We start from the raw sequence: 12,360 nt of genomic DNA on the forward strand, positions 1-12,360 counted from the left end.
CAAAGGAGTGAAGGCCAGTGCGTGCATCGCCTGCCAACTACTGTACATGAGCCTGGGACCGGAGGTGTCCTCAGCAAAAGAACTGTATTTTACTAATAAAGAAATATACATTTGTAACTGATGTGTGAACATGTGAATAAAGTTGAGACCCAGACCCTGGGAACGGTTATATACAAAGAAGTGATGAAGAAAAATGTAAAGTCATGGTGGTGTGACAGTACCACCTCCCCTGCCCACCAATCACAGTGCGAGATAGAGCATAAATGCAGCATTTTAAGGGATGAACTTGTCGATTTAGACTACATATTTGAGACTTTAGGGGCAGGGTTAAGAGAGTTGACGGGGAATGCTGTTAGAAGAGAGAGGAGGGAGATACGCCGCTGTCCTTAGGTTTCCCTGAGAGGCCTAGCTGATCCATCTTGTCCCGTACCTATCCAGAGCCTCCGTGTATTCCTGATTATCCTTTGGAGAATCTTGGTCATCCCTTGGGACCAGGGGTGGTCTTCCTATTTCCCTTCATACCGTTAGGTTCGTATGTAGTTTAGGTGTCCTTTAAATCTCTTAGCATTGATGTATCTGTTTTCGAGCTTTTGTCGCTCCACCTATCCACTTCATCAACAATGAATGGATATGTATATTTCTAGATAACTCTATTGTCTCTTCATCTATCTTTCAGTTAGGTATTATATATATATTGTTTGGCTTATTCATTTTTGCTGAACCCTGATGTGGCTTACTCTGTCCACTCCTTCATTTCATATTGTCATTGAAAATCGAGTCTGTAATCAATGTATATGAATCCCTTTCATGAGGTTTGCTGTTTATGTAATTGTGACCTAAAAGCATTATGAGCATTTTACTTAGAATTTGAGATAAACCTCATATATTAACCTTACCATGAGTCTGAAGTTTATTTAAACCAATGTTTAGTAAAATCAGTCTTTTATCATTGCCATTAACTATTCAACTAATTTATCCATCGAACAAGTAGAGGAAGAGTTGACAAATACATTAATTAGTTAAGGAATGATTAAAATAACATAAACGAACATTCGAAACAAATTGACCCCCGGCGCAATCAGGGATTTTTGGGTTGAATGTGTATGGGCCATTGAAGTGATTGTATTGATCCCTGATTAATGGGTAGTATTGGCGCCGGATCACAGGGATATGGGTATGTAGTGACGTGATGCACCTGTGTATGTACGTGCTGAGTGGGCATGCTGTGGGAATGTGATGATGCATGGAATGTTGATGTTCTGGGTGAAGAGTGGTAGCAGAGCACACAAGGAGGGAGAATGAAGCCCTAACGGGAACTATCAGACTGTGACTGTAACCTAAGGGCCTAAGATGGAATAAAGACCTCACCTCCTGAGATCTTAATATGAATGTGTGTTGAGCAGAGTTGATACAGGTTATTGTTAAAAGATGCGGATTAGCTGAACACAATCCCAGTCTCTGTTCAATTGCAACTATTAACTTTCAAATAAAATAAAGTTTCTTCATATGTATATATATATATATATTTATTATTATTATTATTTTTTTTTGGGGGGGGATAAAATAAACAATAAGCCAAGAGCTGGCCCCAAAAAGTGTCAATAGCAAACCATGTCTATACTTTCATAGGACAGCTTTCCATGCTCCACAAGTTGCGCTAAAACAACTGCACTGTTGAAAAGTTTTCTCTAGTTACAAAATTCAAAATCCAGCAGAAAAAGACACAATAATAGTTGTTCAGCTTTTGCAACGACCTAACTGACCATGAAGGCTTTTCTTTTGTATTACCCTAAAGCGACTTTCCTCAAGTTTCACTCATTCTTCACAGCCTATCCATGGCTCTGCTAAACTGTTCCTGGATGTGCGTATTTATGCGTGTACACAACACATGTGACGCACAGGCTTGATTAATCTTATTTTACTTGAGTATGATACTTTAACAGTGCTGCCCGAACTATTTCCAGAGTGGGGGTGCTGCTATCAATGTTACATCTCCGAAGTTACAGGGCTTGTGCAAAATCATAGCACTACATAAAAGACATGTCTAGCAAGTGAGTTACTTCCATGCAGCAGGAGTATAGTGGGAGTTGTAATGTGAGTTCAGTGGTGCATTTTGAAGTATATTGAATCAAATATATGAATAAAGGATGGAGTGGTAGGTCACTCCCAGATACAGACAGGATATTTTCCTTTAAAATGTCCTCTTTAAATTGCCATTAAATTTGCATCAGGCATGCAGCTTCACTGCCAAATGTATATGGTGCATACACAGCAACTTGTGAAAATGTGGTTTCTGTGCATATTTATCATACAAGTATAGTGTCTTGGTTTCTTTTGATCCTATAAAAGTGTATGCAGCCGTCATAATTTAGAACTTGGAACAACTATGCCTTATTTCCTCTATACTTGTGCTGCTGATATATTTTGGAATATTTTCAAAATGTATTTACAAGAATTTCAATTTTGTTGTATGTTAAAAACAATTGTCAAACCGCAGCCTTCTCCTTTCACACATTCAGTGCCTCATTTGTGAAATAATAAGTGTCTGGCAGAAGGTTTTGTTCTGAAGCTCACATCCGGCGCTGTTAAAGGTTGTGGTAGGAGTAACAAAACAGCGTAGTTTTAATTTTATCTCAATGTTCTCCATCTTATTCTGCCTCCTTTCCACCTTTTGTGTTTACCTCTCTCTTGCTTTAGATCAAAATCTGTTGAGGAAAAATAAGTGCTGCTTCCCAAAAATGGGTGCAGGTGCCCCCACCTGCAACCGCTGGCTCAGCTCAAGGATTGTCTGTACCCCAGAAGGATTGTGCCTTCCTCGCAAATTCACTCTTGCTGCAGTAAGAGAAGAGAAAAGTAAACAGCATCTCCCGGTGAGAAAAGAATAATGTTCAGAGGACATTGTCTGGCATTTGACTTCTGTGTTTGAGCGCACAGCAAATGCTGCACAACAAAAACCAAATGTAAAAGACTCTGTACTGGTCATTCTCAGTTTGAACTTCTGCAAGGTTATATTGCATACCTAGTTCCAGCGCCTCTGCTCTGTCATGAAGTGTGAAGCACAATTGATGTGAAGACAGCAGCATTTAAGATCCCATCTACACAAATGCTAATAGTGCTACTCTTGACAAACTGAACTATGACTAGTTGTCAGTGCCCAGCTTCTGAAGAACTTTTTCACTAACTCTACTGTATCTCAGAGAGTCAGTACTCCTGGTGCTCCACGTGCCAGTGCTCCCCCACACCTTTAAATATCTTTCCCTCATGCCCCTAAAGAACCGCGACCTTTGGGACAATGTGGTCTGGCACTTCGAAATGATGGGAGATGTCCAATTTTCCTATGAGTTGCACCAGCTACCAAGGTCACTGTGCGTCTGCCCACTGGACCAGGCCCTCTCTGCTTCTGTGACTCCTGCAAACCGATAGAAGAATGCCCCACAGAATTCCACACACAGCTCCAGAAATTACCCGTTCACACTTCACCTTAGAGATCAAAGAAAGAACAAAGATAAGGTTAATGTGCAGGTATCCAGCTGAGCAGAGAAACCAGACTATAGGATTTCCTCAAGGGAGAATAAAAGCCTTTATAGAGAATGACAAGACAAAACTAAATGCATTGCCAAAAGAAGGCAATTGTTGGTAGTCCTGAATTACTGCCACTACAGAGTCCCAGTATTAGCATTTTCCTTCCGCATACAGTGTGAATGTCTAACATCTCATATGCTAGTGTCGAAGTCACCATACGGAGTGCTAGTACCAGTTGTAACTGGTTTGTGTTGTGCATGTATGTCGCCAACAGCAGCTGGTGCAAACCCCTTCAGTAATTAACAATGACTAGATGATGTATCTCACAAATCCAGTATGGGAGTTCCCTGGGCCCTCAGAAGCTGCTGGGTCTCAGCTGTGTCAATGAGGGCATTTCACCCGTCGTGTCCTACTTTTAGCACTTGATTCTCAGGAGAACAAGGCAGAGAACGTCAGGGCTGGCTCAGGGAAGTGCTGGGGATAGAAGCTCGGACCTCAGCAACAGACAAAATAATGCCAATAAATAAATGTCTAATGCTTTTTGTTTGAAAATGAAAGTGCTTTAATGTGCACATAGCTACATAATACAGACAAAGTTACAAAGTTACAAAGCCTTACCAGATTGCAGGTAGAATTGCAAATTAGAACCCCTCCTAAAAAAGAGTCACATAATAAACAGGGTGCAAAATAAATACCTTAAACAAATGCCACAGGGACTACACCCTAAAATCCTGTTTATTTCCGTTGTTTGCAAGGTATCATGTGGCAGTTTGCACAGAAACAACTCATCTAGAAACAGCAATACGCTATGTTGTCCTAAAGCAAACGTATTTATGGTTTTTCACCATTTATAGGTCATGCCTACAGACTCTGCCGATGTATTCACAAGTGAACAGAAAATTCCTCTAGCCTTTAACATTTCTTTTTACCACCAAAGGAAAGAACGGCCTACATCCTTTGACAATGCCTTTTATCCTTGCATTGCACTTTGCTTGCAGCTTGCCTAGCAACCGCTCCTGACTCCACAAGATAAGGGGCTGGTTGCCCTGAAGCCTTCAAACCACCGCTCTTGATAACTTGATTATTTTGGCTGTGGTACTCTTCCTAGGCACCCACCTCCTCCCTCTTTGGAGACCTAGACCCTGACTTCAAGATGGAGCTAAACTTAAAAAAATGCCATTGGGATTGAAATTCCAACTGTGCGATAACTATAGCACCCCCAGTGTTTTCCCTTGACTGATTTGAGCAGGTCAAACCTGCTGAGATTTATTGTGGGAAAAGGCAAACCTATGACCGCAGTGTGGAAGAGCTGTGGGGGAGGGCACACTGTAGTTTCTGGGTGACCCCTGACCGAGTTCTTTGGTCCCACAGTGGCACGCGCTTTAAACTACACAAATGTATTTCCCTTCACCTTGCACACAGGGGTTTATGGGAGTGTGCTGTAACTGCTGCTCTTACTCCGCTGCTTTTAATATTCTTCCTTTTCATTTTCTGCCATGGCAGCAGACAGTTTCTATAATGCAGGTGACCGTGACTTGCCCCTCTATGGGGCACCAACAGCAGGACTCGGACCCATGTGGTGGCCTCCAGGGCCGGGTGGCCTTCGCTGTCTCCTCTGCCCAGCCTGCACTGCTCTCCTGGGTTCCAGGCAGTGGAGGCCATGTTCTCCCTGCTTTCAGTGCTGAGGGAGCCATGGATCATGCTCTGCATCCATGGCATAGACTCACAGGCGGATCTCCATTAACATGGATCTCTACATCCAATAACCGTCTGGCACATGGAGAGGTCCCTAGAGTCTGCAGTTGGTTTTCTTAAGGATGCATCTGATTTCCTGCTTACAACAGTCTTTCCAATGCAGGCAAGTGATTAAAGGTAGAAAGCCTAACCTCTGACCAACTGAGAGGTCATGGGGAGAATGTGTGTGTGCAATATCAAATAGTAGATTTATTTGTGTGCTTCCACCATTGTCGGGAACTAATGTTCTCTGTTGTTCTCCTTAGAAGTGCGAAGGACCTTTGGTGTGTTGGAGCTGGAAGAACCTGCCAGAAATAGAGTTCCTGCTGTCCTAGACAGTCCTCTGCTATCTTGGAAGTGGGAGCATATGGCATGTGAGAGTTCTTTAAGCTCAAGTGAACTCTACAGGTGTTAGATCATGTCACTTCCTAGTTAAAGGGAAGTGGGTCACTTAGGAACAGCTGTGGTTTAGTTTAGGATACCCTCCAGTAGGTTTAAAAGTTAGATATTCCTCCTTCGTTCCAGGACCCTCCCGCCTCTGCATGTGCTTTGAAAGAAGAAGAAACTGAGGATAGCTCACTTTGTGCTTATGGACCTGTTGGACTTATATTTAGCACCAGGGCTACAAAGACACATCTTCAGACTTGACACCCAGGATCAATGGAGCCAATTGATTTTTCTGTAGTGCCTGCAGTCTGTAGTCTGGAGCAAAGTATTTCAGGTCTGGGTATGCTTTCGTAGAGTGTCTGTGGCTCAAAAGACAAAGGTGGCTGAAAGCCACACGAGTGGACACGTGTAGTCATGTTGTTTGTTAAGGTTGTTAATGACTTTTGGACCTGCTGCATCGTCTCTGGTGATCCCCAAGTAACAGAGGCTTGGTGGAATGGGTTTGGTAGATCGAAACACGGCAGAACACTAAGTTTTACCACCAGGAGACACTCATTCGAGGGTAAAGGGACCTAAAGCCCATATTCAGAAAAGATGTGAGCTGCTTGGAGTAAAACCGAGCATCGTTAACCCAGGAATTTCAAGTATGCAAAACATGTCCCGTGAGATCTCCTGTAACCTCAGGTTATGCATGAGGAATGCTTCTTGCATACACGTTCTTTACCTTCATGCTTGACCTGAATTAAATCAAGGGAATCTGCAACAAAAGAACCCACTTAAGACTGTCGACACTGTTTCCTGCATCAGCTGTTAAAAGGCGCTTTCTGCCATCTGGAGCTTTGGGTTCAAAATGTCATTAAGTGCTTCCGTGCAGCTTGTTGAAAGCCAAGGATGTCTACTTGGACATAGCTTGCAGCCTTGTGTACAGACTTATTTTTGCTTCATGCCAAAGTGTAAGCTCAAAGTTAAATCTCTGCCTGCTCGTATAGTTCCTAACTCTACACAACCTCCTTCACTTGCAGTTCAGCCTCACCTGAGCCTATGTCCCACTAATAGTTACTGAAAGGCACCCTGGCCATTATTTGTGGTTTGTTGGAGCAGGAAGTCTGTTACCAATTGGCACAGCTTCTGTCCACCACACCAACTCCCCCACCTCACTTAGAGGTAGGGGGTCCCCATCATTCCAACATCCTAACCTCAGCTGACTCTGTCATAAAAACCCTTGACCTAGTGGTCCATCCGTCAAGGGGCTGCCAGGTCACAGAGGCAGATGCCCTGACCCAGGTAGGACAGGGATACCGCTATTGATTGTTCCTGCTCAGGACCAGCACACACCGCATGGTGGTCTCATTTAGGACAATAGAAAAATGTCTCTGAAACTCGCAGCAAATGTGAAGCCCGTGAGAGACATTTGAGTGGCTGGACAAGGAAAAAGAATGCAGAGTGTGATGCAACTACATGGAATCAGACTCAGCTTTCAGGTTTGTGGCTTGATGAAAGGGCATATGCATTATTGCTGGATGCAATTAAGGCAAAGAAAACCCCTCCATCTCTGAATGGGGCAGGTAGTCCTCCACCAAAAGGTAAATACATTTATTTATCTCTTTACTATATTCCTTTCAAAAGTATTACTACTTGCACTCTCACATAGCTCTGAAACAGAAGTTCTTGCGTTCACCTAAAAGACCAAATCTTATTACTTTGCTCTTGTAATGTCCCTCCAACCATGTTTTGTGAGAAATCGGCCACAGTACACCTCCGATTTGGGGCCACTGCCTTCAGCCTTCCATTCGGATTTCCTACATTGTATTTTAGACTTTTGCCTAAAAGTGATCTGTTGCGGTGTCATAAGCCCTTCCGCTCCTCTCACCAAAAGATCCTTTGAGGTGAAGTTGAACTTCTATTTCCCTTCTTAACTGGTTGGGGTGAGCACATCAGCCATCTACTACCACTCTCCATGGCTTTAAAGCACTTGAGATCAAACAGCAGAGAGTTCCACAACTCCAAAATGGGTCCCGCTGATTCTACGGATGTTGGTAGGAGATGGGCAGAGCCCTCCTGAAAGCAATCTTCAGTTTTTCAAAGAGCTTTTTCAACCCAGCTGAACATCCCTGGAACCACTGCAAGTGAACCATTCTGACTACTTTTTTTTTTCAGTTTAAAGAGGATTTTATTGAAAAACGAAAGAAGTTGCAGTACAGTAATAATATAGACTTGTGATAAAAAATACAATGTAAAACATTCCAAAATAATAGAAGAAATAGAGAGAGAAAGAGAGAGAAGAAAAGAAGGAAAGAAAAAGGGATATCATCAAAAACATATTTCAACACTATAATAAATAAATGGCAGTATAAAGAGCAAATATGATTTCATAATGCAGGAATTAATAATTAACAAGAGATAGAACAGATTGACAAAGGTACATATGTTGATACCATCAGAATCATTGATAAAAACAAGAACATCAAGGAGGCTTAGGTACTTCCTCCCTGCAGGGGTTATGTAAGGGAATGGATTGGGCAGATACATTTAAAAAAGAAGTAATGGGTAGCCATAATAAGTCTCTTTTAATCGCAAGGGAAATAGGGTAGACATATGCTCTATCTAACCTATGGTTATAACAAACCCCATACCACCATGCTTGGTAGGAAATAAGAGAAGTATCCTTCCAAGCTTTCGTGATTTGTTGAAACGCCACAGCAAGAAGGAGATCAACAATGGAGGTATCAGTGTTGGAGGAGGACCACATTTGTGAGAGACTCCCAAGAAAAATATGAGAAAAAGAAAAGGGGAAATTGGTAGAAAAAATTGAATTAATTTGTTGCCAAACTTTGCCCCAAAAAAGGTGAACATCAGGGCAAGTAAACAACATGTGTTTAAGATCAGCCACTAAAGCCGAACAGGACCAACAGGTGGCCGGGATGGAGGGGTCAATGTGGTGTAGTTTGGATGGGGTGATTAAAAGTCGATTGTATATAAAAAATAGCGTTTGGGTTGTATTTGCCGCTCTAGACGATTTCCTTATTTTGATCCAAATGTTATCCCAAGTAGTGAGAGGAAAACAATCCTCTAAATCTGATTCCCAAGCACATTCCACAGCAGATTTCACTCGATCAGCAGATGAATCTCGCAATTTTTTGTAAATTTGAGAAGCGGATGGAGAGGAATGCAAAAATGGCAAGGAAATGAGAGAGGAAGTATATTGAATGGAAGTACCCGTAAGAGCATCAAAAGTAGCTTGAGCCGCCGATTTTAATAGAATATATTTAGGATAAGAAGAGAAGGGAAGAGAGAAACGATCCTGAAGAACAGAAAAGGGGATAAAAGAACCATCATGGAAGAGTTGATGAGTCCATTTAAGACCTAGAGATAGCCAATCATTCCAAAAAATAGATCTATTTTTAATCTTGATAAGAGAGTTATACCAGATAGGGGATTGTAAAAAACGAGCACGGTCATCCAAGTTATGCAAAGTAATAGGTTGAAAAGTTTTGCAAACATGTTGAAGAATAGGGAGAGAAAATTTCTTTGGAGCTTGTGACAATGAAACAAATTCTTCAAACGTAAAGGGTTGAAAAAAGGAAGTCTCAACCTCTACCCACAGAGGACAAGAAGAGGGGTTGGGGGTATGATCAGAAATGAGAAAAGCAGAATGAGTAAGAAAAAAGGAAGTATGATACGACGAAAAATTAGGAAAATTGACACCACCCAAGTGTTTAGGAGATTTAAGTCTAGAAAAAGACATTCTGGCAGTTTTGTTTTGCCATAAAAATTTAGATAAAACGGAATAGATATTCTTGTAATAGAACTTAGGAATGTGAACCGGAAGATTCGACAAGAGAAATAAGATTAAAGGAACCAACATCATCTTGATAGAATCTAACCTACCCCACCAAGATAAGAACAAAGGATGCCATTGTTTCGTAGAGGTGGTAAGAGCTGTTAGTAAATTTTTAAAGTTCAAAGCCACTGTGTCCTTAATAGAGGGTGTAAACCAAAGACCAAGATATTTGATTTTGTTCGGGCTCCAATTAAAGGAAGAAGTTCAGAAATCGGCATGAAAACAAAATTTATTAAGAGGAAGGATTTCGCACTTGTCTACATTAAGCTTATAGCCAGACACTGATGCATAGTTCGAGACTTCTGATAAAAATGCCGGAAGAGATGTATGGGGATTCGAGAGAAATAACAAAATATCATCTGCGTATGCAGAAATCTTTAACTGTGTAGAGCCATAAGGGAAACCAGAAATATCAGCGTTCATACGAATTTTAGTTAAAAAGGGTTCTAATGCTAATATAAATAGGAGGGGGGACAGCGGACAACCCTGTCGAACCCCACGAAGAAGCGGAAAGGAAGAGGAAACAAGGCCATTGGCTAGAATAAAGGACCTAGGAGAAGAGTAAAGCATTGAGACATAAGAAAGAAATTTAGGGCCGAAACCAAACCAAGAAAGGGAGGAAAAAATAAATTGCCAGTTGACTCTATCAAAAGCTTTCTCAGCGTCCAATGCAATAGCTGCCAATGATGACTTATGAGAGTGCGATTTACTTAAAACATTAAAGAAAAGACGGGTATTGTCAGATAAGTGACGTCCTTTGATAAATCCACATTGTTCTTTGGCAATTAATTTTGGAAGAATTTTTTCTAAACGAAGTGCAAGGATCTTGGCAAAAATTTTATAATCTAAATTAATTAAGGAAATGGGCCTATAATTCTTACACAAGGTGTGATCCTTACCATCTTTGGGGAGAAGACAAATAAGGGCCTCCTGAAAGGTACCTTCTGATCTTTGGGATGATATAAAGGATGAGAATAATTGGTGAATCCTAGGAAGAAGTAGGGAGGAGAAATGGGAATAAAATTCTATAGTAAACCCATCAGGGCCAGGGGCTTTACCCCTCTTCAGAACTTGAATAGCCTCCAGAATATCATTGCGAGTAATGTCAGACTCTAAAGGGGAGAAATCAACCCCTGAAGGGGAAGGTGGGGCAATGGACGATAAATAACGAGTAATTTCGGATATGTCTGGGGAGGATTCCGGAGTATATAAACGCTGGTAGAAATCCGTAAATTCAGCCAAAATATCTTCGTCTTTATGGACCACAACATTAGAGGAGGTAACAATGGATTCAATTTTAGTACGTTCTTTCCTGACTTTGAGGTATCTAGCTAAAAGATTACCGGCTTTATTTTGGGCAGTATAATACTTAGCACTAGACTTAAGTAAAAATAAATTGGCAGAATCAGTGGAAATTTTATTAAAGGAGAGCTTAGCCTTAATAAGACTATCTAGGTCGGATTGCTTCTTAGAGAGGTAAAAGGAGTGTTCTAATTGTTTAATTTGTGTGTTAAGCAACTGAGTCGATTGAGAAGCTTTACGACGTTTACGGGCAACAAATGCAATAATGAAGTCTCTAGAGGCGGCTTTAAATGTAAACCAAATAAGGGAAGGAGTTCACTGAGGTGAGTCATTGTCTACAAAAAATGAAGAGGCAAATTCCATAAAAGCTGGTGTAAATTGCGGGTCCAGTAAAAGAGAGTTATTAAACCTCCATCTCCTAGTGCCTTTCACTGGGGGGAGTAATTCCAGGCTTAAGGAGACTGGAGCATGATCAGAAATTAAGATAGAACCTATGTCTGAATGAGTGATAAGCTGAGTGAGGGCTTTGGAAATGAAAATATAATCTAACCGGGACTGGGAAGAGTGAGGGGGTGAGTAGAAGGTGTACTCTCTAAGAGTAGGGTGGCAAAGCCTCCACGAATCAACAAGGGCTCTTTGGGAAATAGTGGAGGAAAACAAAGAATGCATGTGGGAGGGGGAGAACCTAGAATCAGATCTTCTGTCCAAAAAGGGGTCTACAACCATATTACAGTCTCCACCCAAAATCAGATAATCATCGGTGACTTGCATAAGCAATGAAAGAATATGGGGCCAAAAGACTTTATCTGGAACAGTGGGAGCATAAATATTGATAATAGTCAGAGGAATTTTATTAATCAACAAAGAAACTGCTACCCACCTACCATCTGCGTCATTATCTTGATTGACAAGCTGAACATCTAACTTCTTATGGCACAGAATGGCAACACCGTTGCGCTTCCCAGACCCCGGAGAGGCAAACACATGACCAACCCAATTACGACGCAATTTAGGAATTTCAGTATCTTTAACATGAATTTCTTGCAGTAAAACAATATCCCCTTTTAAATTTGCTACATGAGATAAAACTCTTTGGCGTTTGATAGGTGACCCAAGACCTTTAACATTCCAGGATAAAATATTCAAAGTCATTCACAAATAAGGAGGAAAATGTAAATAAAAGGAAAACAGAAGAGCATAAGTAGAGAAAAACTGGATAGTAATCCTTACATTAGTAAAAGAAGGAAAGACAAAGCATTGCAAGGAGAAGAAATAGTATTAAGTACAAGAAAGAAAAGCAGATACATAATTTAATAAATACGACCAAGGAACCACCATAAAACACATTATATTGAAAAGGGAAGAAAATCAAAGAGTACAGAGATGAAACGAGAATGAAGTAGGAATAAGCAAATAAGGGAAAAAGGTAAAAAATAGATTGAAGGAACTGGATCAAGAGGAAGAGAGAAAGAGAAAGAAAAGAGCAGTAGGTAAGAGTAAAAGAAAAAAGAATGAGACAATGGTAATGAGAAAAGAAAGAAGGAGTAAGAGAAGAGAATAGAATAAAGAGAAGA

Source organism: Triturus cristatus, chromosome 2_1 (genome assembly GCF_964204655.1).
Source record: "Triturus cristatus chromosome 2_1, aTriCri1.1, whole genome shotgun sequence".
Classification (NCBI taxonomy): Eukaryota; Metazoa; Chordata; class Amphibia; order Caudata; family Salamandridae; genus Triturus; species Triturus cristatus.